Raw genomic sequence first — 13,361 nt, 5'->3', positions numbered from 1 at the left:
TCCAGGGTATAGGCTGACTATGGCCACCACAGGTCCTAGAGGAGTGCCTCAGCAAGAGAAAGGCCACCAAGAAAGAGGCTGCTTTGATGGACAGCATCGACAACCTACTTTCTGCTGGGGACATGCAAAGGCCAACACTGCCACCAACAAGGACAATGTTGGCCAAACAAGAAGTGTGGACATGGGGCTGATTCATTGCATCCTCTAAGCAGCCCTGGTCATCACATAGAGCTGCTCCTTCAACTACACACCACGACATGACCTTCTCTGTCTTGGGGTGAATCCCCACAGATGAGGAAGGGCATTTCTTGGCACAGGGGAATGTTGCCATCTTGCAGGGTCCTAGAGCCTGGGCTCCCGCCCAAGCCCAAATGTCTACACCGCAATTAAACAGCCCCTTAGTCCAAGCCCCACGGCCCAAGTCAGCTGGCAGGGACCAGTCACAGGTGTCTAATTGCAGTGAAGATGTACCTTAGAAGTTTCTCCCTAACTGTAGGCAGTAGTGGTAGCCTTATGTCCAGAAGCCTGGAGGCTAACACTTCTCATAAACATATATCCTAGCTAGTGCTAGTGCAGAGATTCTAATTAATTATGTAAATATACAGTCCTTTTTGGAACCTTCCAGAGCTCTTTGAGGCAGTAACATCTAGTAGCAGTGATTTCTACAGGTAAATGACTTATCTCCTAGGCACAGTCCCTTCCAGGGAATCATTTCCTGTGTGAAGCAGGGCTTGCAGTGGTTCAGACCTGGCCAGGAGTGTGCACTGTAAAGAAAGAAAAGTAAAGAATGATGCACATTTTGATGAAAGCCTATGGGTCACATTCATCCCGGGTGTAACAGCACTGACTTTGTTAGAGATACACCAAGGATGAGTTTGCCCTGACAGCTTTAAAAACACTCGGTTTCACTGGAGCTACAACCTATTCAGACAAACTCCTGTCAGGCATGGTCTAGATCAGGGGTCGGCAACGTTCGGCACACGGCTCGCCAGGGTAAGCACCCTGGCGGGCCGGGCCAGTTTATTTACCTGCTGACGCGGCAGGTTCGGCCGATCGCGGCCCCCACTGGCCGCGGTTCGCCGTCCTGGGCCAATTGGGGCGGCGGGAAGCGACACGGGCTGAGGGATGTGCTGGCCGCGGCTTCCTGCCACCCCCATTGGCCCGGGACGGCGAACCCTGGCCAGTGGGAGCCGTGATTGGCTGAACCTGCTGCGTCAGCAGGTAAATAAACTGGCCTGGCTCACCAGGGTGCTTACCCTGGCAAGCCGTATGCAGAACGTTGCCGACCCCTGGTCAGGATAATACTTAGTCCTGCCTCAGTGCCGGGGACTGCACTAGATGACCTCTCAAGGTCCCTTCCAGTCCTACCTTTCTGTGATTCTATGACTTAAAATAGCTGAGTGTCTGATCCTCCAGGGTGTTTCCTTTCTATGGGCTAGATTGCAACACCCTGATTCACGTTTGGTAGTGTCTTACTCTGTGAATAATCCATGGTCCTCAGAAGGACTTCTCAGCAGAAAGAGTCTGCTCAGTGTGAATAAGGGTGTAAGCACATTGCAACAGGGACTGATTCTTATTCTTTGTAAGTACAATGCCAGGCACAACAGGGTCCCATTCTCAGCTGGCCCCTTGGCACTACCATAATAATAAATAATAAATGGTTAATAATAATAATTAATATGACCATATATGAAGACATACCGGCTTTTGAAACAACCTTGGCTTGGCCCTTCCTCACTGGCATTATAATGACAAAAATACTAATTAAAACTGAATCATTCTGCGTCAAATTGAATGAATTTTCACTTTATAGTTGATCTGGGGAAATGTTAGCCTGCTCTTTGCTCAGCATATTTAGATATAATGAATGCATTCTAACAATTGCCTCTGTCTTCTGGTTAGTGCATTTTGGATTGATTTCAAAATTTCCTTAGGTTATATCAGAGAAACATTTTCTAGCGGCTCAGAAATCACAGTGCGCCCAGTGCCCTGTTGTCTGTGTGTCTTACGTTGTTTACGTGCCAGGATCATTTTATACCCCACACTCTGTGCCTTACTTTGTAAGACTGCCCTTATATTACTTTGCAACTGTTTAGATTTTCAAGCATCCATGCATAAATTATGATTTATTTTGCTCTCCAAATGGAAGGTTGAGAAGAGTATTTGTGGGGAGTATTTGTTTTTCGTTATGAATATTTTAAGAGGATTTTTTCTTCTAAAAAAACTACTGCACATTAGCTAAATTTAAGTTTTCTTTCTGCATAAAAAACTACACAACATACAAAGCTGGAATTAAATGAAAAAAACTAGCCTTGGGCCCTATATTATGAGGTGCTTGGCAATCGTAACTCTCCTACGAGTCTACAGGAGCTACAGCTGCTCAGCACCCTCAAAAGTTTGCCTTCTGTGATAATTAATATTCCTTCATATATATGTGCCTATCATGCCATGTAATACCAGCTAGATAGTAGCTACAGACCATCATCATATACATTTGTCAGTACTTACAACAGATATATGAATTTAATAGGCATCAATATAAATATTGTCCAATTTTGAACATAATGATAGTACAGTATATTGTTGCTCACAAGTTACTCAGACGTTATTATGATACTCAGAGCCAAAAGGTGAGGGCATAATTGAACTATTGCCCAACGGCAATTACTGACTAAAATTGATTCATTCTACAAACAAATCTGACCAATGGATTAGTAGACACATTACAGCAGATTTGGACAATTATGCCATAATTGTTAAAGAGACATAACTGCCTAATATTAGGCAGTTAATATAATTTCTTATACTCTACAATTTCTTGTTGGTTTAGCCAAATAGAGCTCATGCAGGAATAGGGAGCTGCACACTATTTTGTGAAATACATGAGTTTTTTCTTGCTTCCATAAAAATCCAACAGAGATGGCTTTTTGTTTTGTTTTTTAAGTGTCTTCAATGGAAATGCTAAACTTTCAGTAATAAGAGGAGGGCTCATTAGGGGCCTGAGCCAGAGCCCATTGAAAACAATGGAAAGTCTCCTACTGATTTCAGTGGGCTTTGGATCGGGGCCTACCCTGTTAGGATGAAGGTCTTCCTTCTTTGTATGAAGCCTGATGGGTTTTCTGTGGGGAACTCTGTGGGAACTGGGAGGGAACGAAGTTAGCTCCTATCAACCCATAGTCAGATTGCAGGGATTCGGGGCCACTGAATTTGCATGAACATGAACTCATGCCCCACTTAATAGTTCAGCACCTAAACAAAGACCACTTCCATGGTGGCACATCGCATGAGGGGCCCTTTTGTTGCCACCCTTCTTATGAGCCCCCAGTTCCTCCACACCCAGAGGACTTCACCTTAAGGAAGAAAACTGCTTTTTAAAGCAGTCTGGGCTGACGATATTCAGGCCTGCTACTAGATGCCCTTGTAGGAGCTGCACTAAACATTTTATTTAATGTATTTATTTATTACATCTTTACCTAACAAATGACTGTTGTTTTTGGATGTAAACCTTGCCACAATTCTACACCACCTTGAGAGTAGGCTACTATAATGTACATTACATGGGGCTGCATTTAAGACTACCTGGAAACTGAAACAAAATGTAGCTGCCCACTTTCTAGGTGTGGTGTCACACTGGGAGCAAATAAGTCCAAAGGTCCATTTCCTACACTGGCTATCATTAGCTTCCGAATAGAGTTTGAGGTATTGGTTTTAACCTGTAAAGCTATATGTGGCTTGGGATCAGATCTCTTCCCATGTGACACCGCTGCAGTTATGATCACTGGGGGGAGCCCATTGTGGAGATATCTGGGACAATTCCTCAGCTGGTGTAAATGGGTGTAAGTCCACTGACAATACATGCTGAGGATCGGGCCTGCCTCAATTTAAAGAGGGAGGGCTGAACACAGCATTCTACATGAATGCCCCTAAGTTTTGGAATTTGCCTCCTGATTTGGTCTGCAAGGACATAGTTTTGTTAAACCTCCCAAAACCCTTCAAGGCCACCCCCCTTTTTTTTTTCTTAGGCATTTTTGGTGGGCTAGGATATAGCTGAGAGATTGAAGGTTAAGAGGGGAATGTGTGAGGGATAAGGGGAGCTGTTATTTTGCGTGGGCAATGGATGATGCAGACAGATAGTTTAGTACATGATCCTTGTGTTATTTTATAGTGATGCTGCAGTATTAATGATTGTAAAGTGCCCAGAGTGATTCAGATGGGCACTGATTGTTGTTATTAGAAATCAAAATAAATAAATAAAAGTGATCAAGTTTGATGCATCTAAGAATTGCTTCAGAATCTACTGCTGTGACATGCGTGTATGTCAAGCAATATTAGGCACTTTTTTTTTAATCAAGGTCACAGATCAATAGCACAGTTAAGTCATTTTCAGGCACACACAATATATTAGGGACAATTTTAACAAGCACATTGGTACACTCTGACTGGATTAAACAAAGTATCTGGAAAAAGCTAGGGTGTAAATATGCCAGAAGAGAAAGAAAACATGTTCAAAAATAGTCTTCAAGTGTAAGGAAACAAGAAAAACTGAGACAATCATGTGCATACCTCTCCTGCTGCCATGGACCAATGAATACAGTGGTTACCATGGCTGGATCTGGCTATGAGGTGGACTTTAGAGGGCAAGCTTTGTTTCTGGTCATTATCCAAACAGAGAGTCTTGATCCAGTCTGTTGGTTTGTGTACTTTGGGCAAGCCAATTTCACATTGCAAGAGCCAAGGAGATCACTTCAGTTAGAATTTATCTCATGCCTTCAAGGTTTCTCTTAGCATTCCCCTGCTTGGCTGTCATAACATACAAACATGGAGATGAATTTCATTTGAAATTCCAAAATATGACTCTGCATTTTTTTCCTGAAAAAGTGCAGTGAGGAACAGTACAAGTCACATTGATAACATTACTTTCATTGCCAAAGGCTATTTATGTATCCTCTTTTTTTCATAGAGAAAAATAGTACCTTAAAATGTAGATCCTACTAGTAAACTAGCTCTGTCACTGATCTGGGAAGTAATAATATATAACACATGAGCGACAGTTTTTTCAAAGCTGAGCTGTTAAACACGTACATTGGACTTGATCCTAGCTCTTGATGAAGGCAATTAGAGAAAGAGGCCCTCCCATAAATTCTGGAGTGCCTTTTGCAAAAGGGGAGCCCCAAGATTTTCAGGTAAGAATTTTCTTATTCTAATATTCATGGGTCGGGGGGGGGGGATCTATTGCACCATCTATATCTAGCCACAATCTAGTACTAAAGATAGAATTTCTTTTAAAGGTCACATCATAATAATGTTTAGAAAATGCAAACGTTGATGTTAAGTGACTTACCCCCAGAGCAGGTGAGCATCAGAATCAGAACTAGGGCTCAGAAGTCCTGTGCTTGAACAGCTAGAATACACTGCCTCTTCAGCCTTCTGAATCATTCATAAGAACGGTCAGATTGGGTCAGACCAATGGTCCATCTAGCCCAGTATCCTGTCTTCTGACAGTAGCCAATGCCAGGTGCTTCAGAGGGACTGAACAGAACAGGCAATCATTGAGTGATCCAACCCCTGTCACCCATTCCAGCTTCTGACAATCAGAGGCTAAGGCCCTCCAAAGCACGTGATTACATCCTTGACCATCTTGGCTAATAGCCATTGACGGCCCTATCCTCCATGAACTTAGCTAATTCTTTTTTGAACCCCGTTATAGTTTTGGCTTTCAACACATCCTCTGGCAACAAGTTCCACAGGTTGACTCCAACAATTAGAAGCTTAAATAATATGTTCCACCAGGATATTTTTACCTCACTGTATTGATATAGTCATACAAATATATATATATTGCAAATATACAGAGAAAGAGAGAAAATGCTTCATTACAAAGTTATGTCTGTGGCCCCAAAACTTTGCCTGGCTTTTAGCTGAAGACCTGATCTCAAATCTACTCTCAAGCTTCAACTCATGGGGATAGGGTGACCAGACAGCAAGTGTGAAAAATCGGGACCGGGGTAAGGGGTAATAGGAGCCTATATAAGGAAAAGACCCAAAAATAGGGACTGTCCCTGTAAAATCGGGACATCTGGTCACCCTACATGGGGATGGCAGGAGACCATGTAAACTGTGGAGGTGATGCTTTGAGACGAGATGCTTTAAGAGAGTTCTGATCTTTTTAATATATAGCACCCCTAGTGGCTGTTACATGGAGTTCCACTTGTTTCACCTGCAAAGATAGCTTCTTGCTTTCCCCCCTTGCATTCCCAGAGAAAAGTAGTTGAAAAGAGATGTGGCTGTGGATGCGGATCACAGAGCAGGGAAAACATGAGGATGAAAGTAATCCCTACTTGATAAATCTCAGATGGGAATAATTCAGGGGGGGGGGTGAGGAATATAGAGGTCGGGGTGTCATAGAGAAGGGAAAAGGCTAGAACAATAAATGTGACAATTTCTCCATATTTAGAAGTAAAATTAGATCCATGCATTGTATTTTGTTTTGTATTTGCCTGTTTGTTGCTCTGATTTTTGAGGTACTATGGGTATCAAGAATCCTGTGGAAAATTCTGCTTTAAAGTACAACTAGCAACAACAAAAAAGATATAACCTGTGTGTAATGGTGACGGAAGACATTATAGGCCTCATTTGAACCAATGAAAAGCAAGAGGTATCACCACTGTTACCCACACAGGTGTCCATGAAAACTACAAAAGCCACACTAATAGGTGTCCATATTCTGGAAGTCCATGGTCCCTCCTCCCCCCACCCTAACATGCAGATTATTTCTTCCTGAAGCATGAATAACATGCGGGAAGGATGTGTCTATGGACCTTTGCCAAGACAAGTGCCATACAGCCATAAACATGCAGTCCATACATTAGGGCCAACTGCAGAGTATCCTGCCATGGCAAAGTCAGGCAGTGTCCATGGAGTGGCTCTTCACTAGGTGTTGCTGCAGAGCAGAACTAGGGTGGACAAATTCTAACTTTAGTTTTCCTTGCTGAGTACAGGTTTTCTGACAAGGCCTGTGCCCATTACTTTCTCAAATTTGGCCTTATAATTTTGACATAAATGATATTATCTGCTATTTGTTCAAAGTTCTAAATTGACCATGAAGATGTCATTTCCAATATCATCAAGAGAGGCAAAGTTTGCTACCATTGGTTAAACATTTTCTTCTGCAAGAGAAAATAGTTTAACATCTTCATGAGTGTGTGTGTGTGTGGGGGGAACAACCTCCAAGGTTTAAGACAATGGGCCAGCCTGATTCTCCTTTTACTTATCCCAGTTTTAGAGCAGTATAACTCACTTGACTTCGCAGGAGTTACTCATGATTTACTTGTCGGTAAATGAAGACTCAGGCCCAATATTTCTTGATAAATATCACACATGCAAAGAGGTTACAAGACATGAAGCTTTAACACTCTGCAAAGTGATAAACTGATTTCAAAAGTCATATATTAGAGGTGAGTATAAAGGGTGACTGTTAGAAGAGTAATTAAGACCCAGTTATCTACACAAACATTGCATCTGCCGTTTTGTGAAGGAAACTTGAGTATTTGCTGCTGCATTCATAATTACATAAAAGCAATGAACCTCACAATGTTTAAAATAAGCCACTAATAAACTCGCTGTGATGTTTAAATGCCTCAGTGCTCTTACATAATGCAAAATAATAGACTACCAGTCTATTTTTTAAAAAATAATCAAGATCTCAAGTAGTTTATATTCCCAAATTACAATGTGGAATAATGAAGGCAATTTATAGATATTTATGATACATATATAAAGATACAAACCCAATATGTGTGTTTACAGGGGGATATGTGGTTCATATAGACATGTGCATAACATATATATACACATGTGCATGTTGTGTCTGAGCCAAAGCCACTGGAGTTAATGCAGAGCCTGATTTTCAGCAATACAATGGTACTCACCGCTGCCAATGCTTTCAATGATGGTATGGTTGCCCAACACCTCTGAATGTCAGGCCAATGAGGGCCATCTAAATGTGATTCTCTGTGTGTCTGTCTTGGCGCTATTCATCTACAATAGGTGCCACTGAGAGACAACGACACTAGAGCCAGCGCCTCTGCAAGGGGCAATGGAAGATGCTGGGCCTGCTGCAACCCTTGATCTCAGCAACAGTAGTTGTAAGAGAGGATGAAGCTGCTGCAGAGGCTGAGAGTGACAGCTGAAGTTGCTGCAACAGGGGAGAAATCCTGACCCTCTGAAGTCCATGGGAGAATTGCCATGGACTTCAGTGGGGCCTGAATGTCACACTAGGAGTTGAAAGTACAGGAGCTGGGACTTCTCCAGGGGAGATGAGGGCAGACAATTCTGGAGCCCACACCTGATAACACTGACCTGGAGCAGGAGATGCTCCATGGAAATGAAAGAGGCTGACTCACTGGAGCAGTGTGCTAGGTCTGGAGCTGGCCCTGCAGCTGTGCCAGTGGGAGGCGCTGGGCTAGAACCACTGTCAAAGCAGGCTTAAGCTACTGCTTGCAGTGGAGGTGAGAAGGGCCCAAAATGGAGGTGGCCCAGTTAGTAGGTTGGAGCCAGCTACAGGTGTAGGGAGAAATGCTGGAGAGAGGAGCAGGCCTCCCGGGAACTACGATTAGAGGAAAGAGAAGGAGTCCCTGGCTACAGAGAGGGCAGGGTGAGGGGGGCTGGAGGCAGAGCCCTTACAGGAGAGGTAAGAGGCGCTAGACCCTGCAGCGCAGGTGGGAGGCCTTAACCCCACTCCCAAGCCGGTGCAGCGGGAGTGAGATGCGCTGGAGCCCGACCAAGAGGGTTGCCCGCAGGGCGCGAAGCAGAGGTGGCAGAGCCCTGCAGTGAGGAGAGGGGAGGACACTGAATCTGGCTGCAGTGCAGCGGGGGTCACTGGAATCTGGTTGCAGTGCAGAGAATGGGAGGCGCTCAGCCCACTGCCGCGCTGACAGGCGCTGGAGCCCTGGGGGTGGCGGGGGCTGGAAACACTGCAAGGGTGGGGGAGCGGGGAGAGGAGCCGGACCCTGCCGCAGCCCGAGCGCCGCGGAGGCGCTGCTGGAGCAGCTGGGGTGGGAGCCTGCGGGAGAAGCGCTGCAACCGGGTGCTTGGCAGAGGGGGTCCGGCGGTGCCTCTCGGGCCCTGCCGGCGCTGTGAGTACCGGGCTCGGGCGGGTCCCAGGCAGCCCTGCCCTAGGTGCGGGAATAGGCCCGACTGAGACTCGGGTCCAGTGGACGCAGCTGCGGCAGCCAGCGGCCGCTCTTCGCCGCTGCTTCCCTGGCAACTTTCAGACACCGGGAGAAAAGCACTGGGTGGGGGGAGGGCTAGCGCCTGCCGAGCGCCTGGGGGGCGGGATCGGGGGCGCCCTGCAATGTGTCTGGGGCGCCCTGCCGAGCGCCTGCGGGGCGGGATCGGGGGCGCCCTGCCGTGTGTCTGGGGCGCCCTGCCGAGCGCCTGCGGGGCGGGATCGGGGGCGCCCTGCCGTGTGTCTGGGGCGCCCTGCCGAGCGCCTGGGGGGCGGGATCGGGGGCGCCCTGCCGTGTGTCTGGGGGCGGGATCGGGGACGCCCTGCCGTGTGTCTGGGGCGCCCTGCCGTGTGTCTGGGGGGGCGGGATCGGGGACGCCCTGTCGTGAGTCTGGGGCGCCCTGCCGAGCGCCTAGGGGGAGGGATCGGGGGCTCCCTGCCGTGAGTAGGGGGGGCGGGGGCGCCCTGCCGAGCGCCTGAGGGCCCCTGCCGAGCGCCGGGGAGAGATCGGGGCCCTAATGTGAGCCGAGGGTAGGATCGGGGTGCGCTGGTGGGCGGAAGCAGAAAGGAGAACCCCGTTACGTGACAGAGAGAGTGAATCGGGGGGCGGAAGGTGGGCAACGATGTGCCCGAAGAGACGTGCGGGGGCAGGGAGGTGGCAGGGGGAAGAAATGCGCCGTTGACAAGGATTCTCCTATTGTGCCAGGGCAGGGCTGGCATCCAGCAGTGGGCAGCAGCGAGCCCGGGAAGTGATGGGGAGAGAAAGGCACAGAGGGCAGGGAGCATCTCACATGGGTGCGGAGGAGACAGGAGAATTGGGGAGAGGCTTGCACAGAGGTTATCCAGATGTGCCAGGGCACGGGCTGGCCTCCTGCACTGGGCATAGGAAGGAGGGGAAGTTGGAGGGGGAAGGCTGAAGAGAGAGCCTAGATGCGCTGTATGGATAGGCACGGCAGGGGAGGGAAGCAGTGACTGGCAGCTGAGATAGAGACACCCCGCAAGGAGAGGCCCGGAGTGATGGCTAGAGAGAGAATGATCCTGGCGGGGGTAGATACAGAGATGCTGCTAATGGAGAGAGACCTGGAGAGCTCAGCAGTAGGGTTACAGGACTGGGGGGGGGGGGACACGCCAGATATGCATTGATGCTCCGTATTTTAAAGACGGAGCGATGAGGCAGTGGGGTGTTGGAGACAACGTGCCAGGAAGAAAGAGCGGGTGTCCGGGGGAGGAAGAGGTGTTAGAGCCCTCCTCGCGGTCTGATGCAGACAGAGCCTGAATACAGGGCAGCAGAGAGACCTGCTTTGTTGTTTCCCCAAAGAGTTTAGGGCTGCCTGGTGACGGGCGAGGATGTAGGAGTGGGCTGGTGTCTCTGGGACCTGGAGGCACTGGGATCTGAAGGTGGGGGCAGGCTTGTGAATGGAAAACAGAGACACTAGGCACCTGAAGGCAGAGGGAGGGGGCAGCCTTTGAAATGGATGGGACCTCAAGGTAGGGGCACTTTTATGTCTGTTGGGCCTCAAGACGGAAGGAAGGAATCCGGTGTCCAGGACCGGAATCAGAGGAAGGGAGCTGTCTTGCATCTGGGGACCTAGAGGAGGAGAGGGAGCAATCTTTTCTCGGTGGGACTGTCTCACGAAAAAGGAGGGAGCCGACTTGTGTCTGGGGACCTGCAGGCAGTGGAGGGAGCAGCCTCGGTGACCTTTTAGGCATGTGGGAGGCGAAGCCAGGAGCAATCTAGTGGCTAGGGAGCTGCAGGCAGAGGGATCAGGGTTCTGCATCTTTCCCTTCTGAGGCTTGGCAGCTTTTCCAGCTCCATTTGGTTGAAGAAGGGAAGATTCTTTCACAAAAGAGCAAAAGAAAAAGCCAAGAGAGCTTCCGATTTCTGAGACAACTGGACTCAACATTGATTTTTTTTAAATCCAAGACTGAGCGATTAATCCTCCTAAAGAAGGCATCAGTGCCCGAATAGTGGTTGTCGGTTTTTTAATGCACATACACATATATTATACACAGAATTTACAATCTCAAAAATCCAGGCTCCTCGTGTAAAAGTGTGTTCCGGTCTCTTTAGCCCCAGTATTTCTTTAGAAGTTATGATTAAAAAGATGTACATTTAGTAACAGCACAAACTAGTATTATTGAGGCATGCAGAATTTATCATCAAGGCACAAAGGCTGAAGTGAAGGATCTGCCCCCCACCTACCCCATAGAAATAACCTTCCGTTTGCATTCACGTTCATTTCTCTACTGGGTCATCAGAAAGTACAGCTGGTAGCCATAGACTTTAGGTGAAACTGACCAGATCCACCCAGAAACCACAGCTCTGCTTTCTTTCACATCTAATTTGATAGCAGGCTGATTTTAAGCTTCCCATCGTTACAACTTTTCTTGATTTCTCCCTTTTCTCCCCCCATGCATTTATTGCTTGCATTTAATTAATTCCTTCTTTGCGTTTCCTTTCCTGTTAATCTTTGGGTGACTGCTTTGTACATATGGCAATCTGATAATGAGGGTGTTTATCCTTATTCTATACTTCATCATTGCAATGTCCACGCATTTACTAACTGGTGCATCGATCATCTTTCGGGGGCGGGGGGGGGGAGAAATAGGCGGGGGGGGGATAAAGGATTTGTAATATCCCCCACCATTAGTAGTACTTACACCCTAGCACTATCTAATCAACTGTTACATCAAGTCATGCTGTTTGAGGCAACCACATCAAAAGAATATACGTTTTTTTGTATAAGTTATATATTCCTTGTATCTTGTCTTGGCACGCGCGCACACACACACACACACACACAAGTTAGTTTAAAAAATAGTGTCAAGCAGGTATTTAGCTGTTGTACAACTTGTTTCTTAAACTAAGTTACTTCTCTGTGAGAAGTGAAAAGGTAAATCTTTCCAGATTCCAAGTTTAAAAATGGAAAGGGGAAATCAATGAAGTAGTAAAAATAATAAAAAGAAAATTACTTGTCTTTTTTCTTAGGGGAGGATCACAGGTTGAAATCGGTCTGTCAGTTTTGAAAGTTCATTTGCCTTTAAAAAACTGTCTAAAGGAAAATCACATACAGTCCTCTGAAACTTTGGTATTCTGTGTTTTACAGCTTAGGACAGAAAACTTTTTAGCACTTAAAACTATGTTGGTTTTTGTAAAGTCCATTTTTACCCGGTTTAAGTTGATTCAACTTAGTTATGTCGGAGACTGGAAAACTCCCATGTGCACCTTGTCCCAAAAAGTTTGTCCTTTTAAATAAAGTGGATTTTTTTTCCTGAGAAGGGGAACTTTTGGATTACTTCAACGTGTCGCTTAGGATTTTCAAGAACTCTTTAAAAAAGTCTTTAAAGTTTCTAAATTCTTGGACAAATTGTATTTTCTTTGGAGCAAAAGCAAATGAGCTCTTTACAGAAACAGAAGTGTTTGTTCATAGTGGGACGCTGCTTTTCTGTCTAACCTGCTTTATCAGCACCATCTCTTTGCGATTTTGCTCGTCTCTCAACACCTTTGTCTGATTAGTAGCTTTTGGAGATCGGGATAAAGACATCACTTGCCACGCTGCATAAGATAACAATTAATTTAACATTAAACTTATCCTCTTTCCATTCACTTTACTTGGATCGATCTCTGGTAATTGTGTTTGCGGATGCTTTCAATACTATGCTTTTCTAAAAACTTAATGACACCCCACAAGAAGGTATAAGGGTTTTAAATGCACTTCTTAGAGTTAGACCAAAGAAACAAAGCATAGTGTTCCAACATGCTCAGGACATCAGAGTCTGGTCTTTTTTTAATCAGTTCGCTGCTTGTTTCTTTCTTCAGGTACATTTTCTTATTTTAAGTTGTTTTGTAATAAAGTACCATTTAAACATCTATATACACTGCAATTGCATCATATAAAAATTATACACACAAACTTTATAAAACTACCATTTTATATTTAAAAATATACTTTTTTCCTCCCCTAAGCCAGTCACTTACCTGCTGAAAAAGTAAATGTGTTTGAAAAGTCGTATTGCTTTCATGCAACATTTCTTTTCAATGAAAAAGAAAGATACACTTGGGTTAATTTTCAAATGGCTAGTCATTTTGCTCCTGAAAGATTATTTTTCAAAGTTGTTTGATAGCCAACTTTTT

The sequence above is a fragment of the Trachemys scripta genome, chromosome 2 (genome assembly GCF_013100865.1).
Source record: "Trachemys scripta elegans isolate TJP31775 chromosome 2, CAS_Tse_1.0, whole genome shotgun sequence".
NCBI lineage: Eukaryota > Metazoa > Chordata > Testudines > Emydidae > Trachemys > Trachemys scripta.
The sequence above is the reverse complement of the archived record's forward strand: the minus strand, read 5'-3'. Positions refer to the sequence as shown.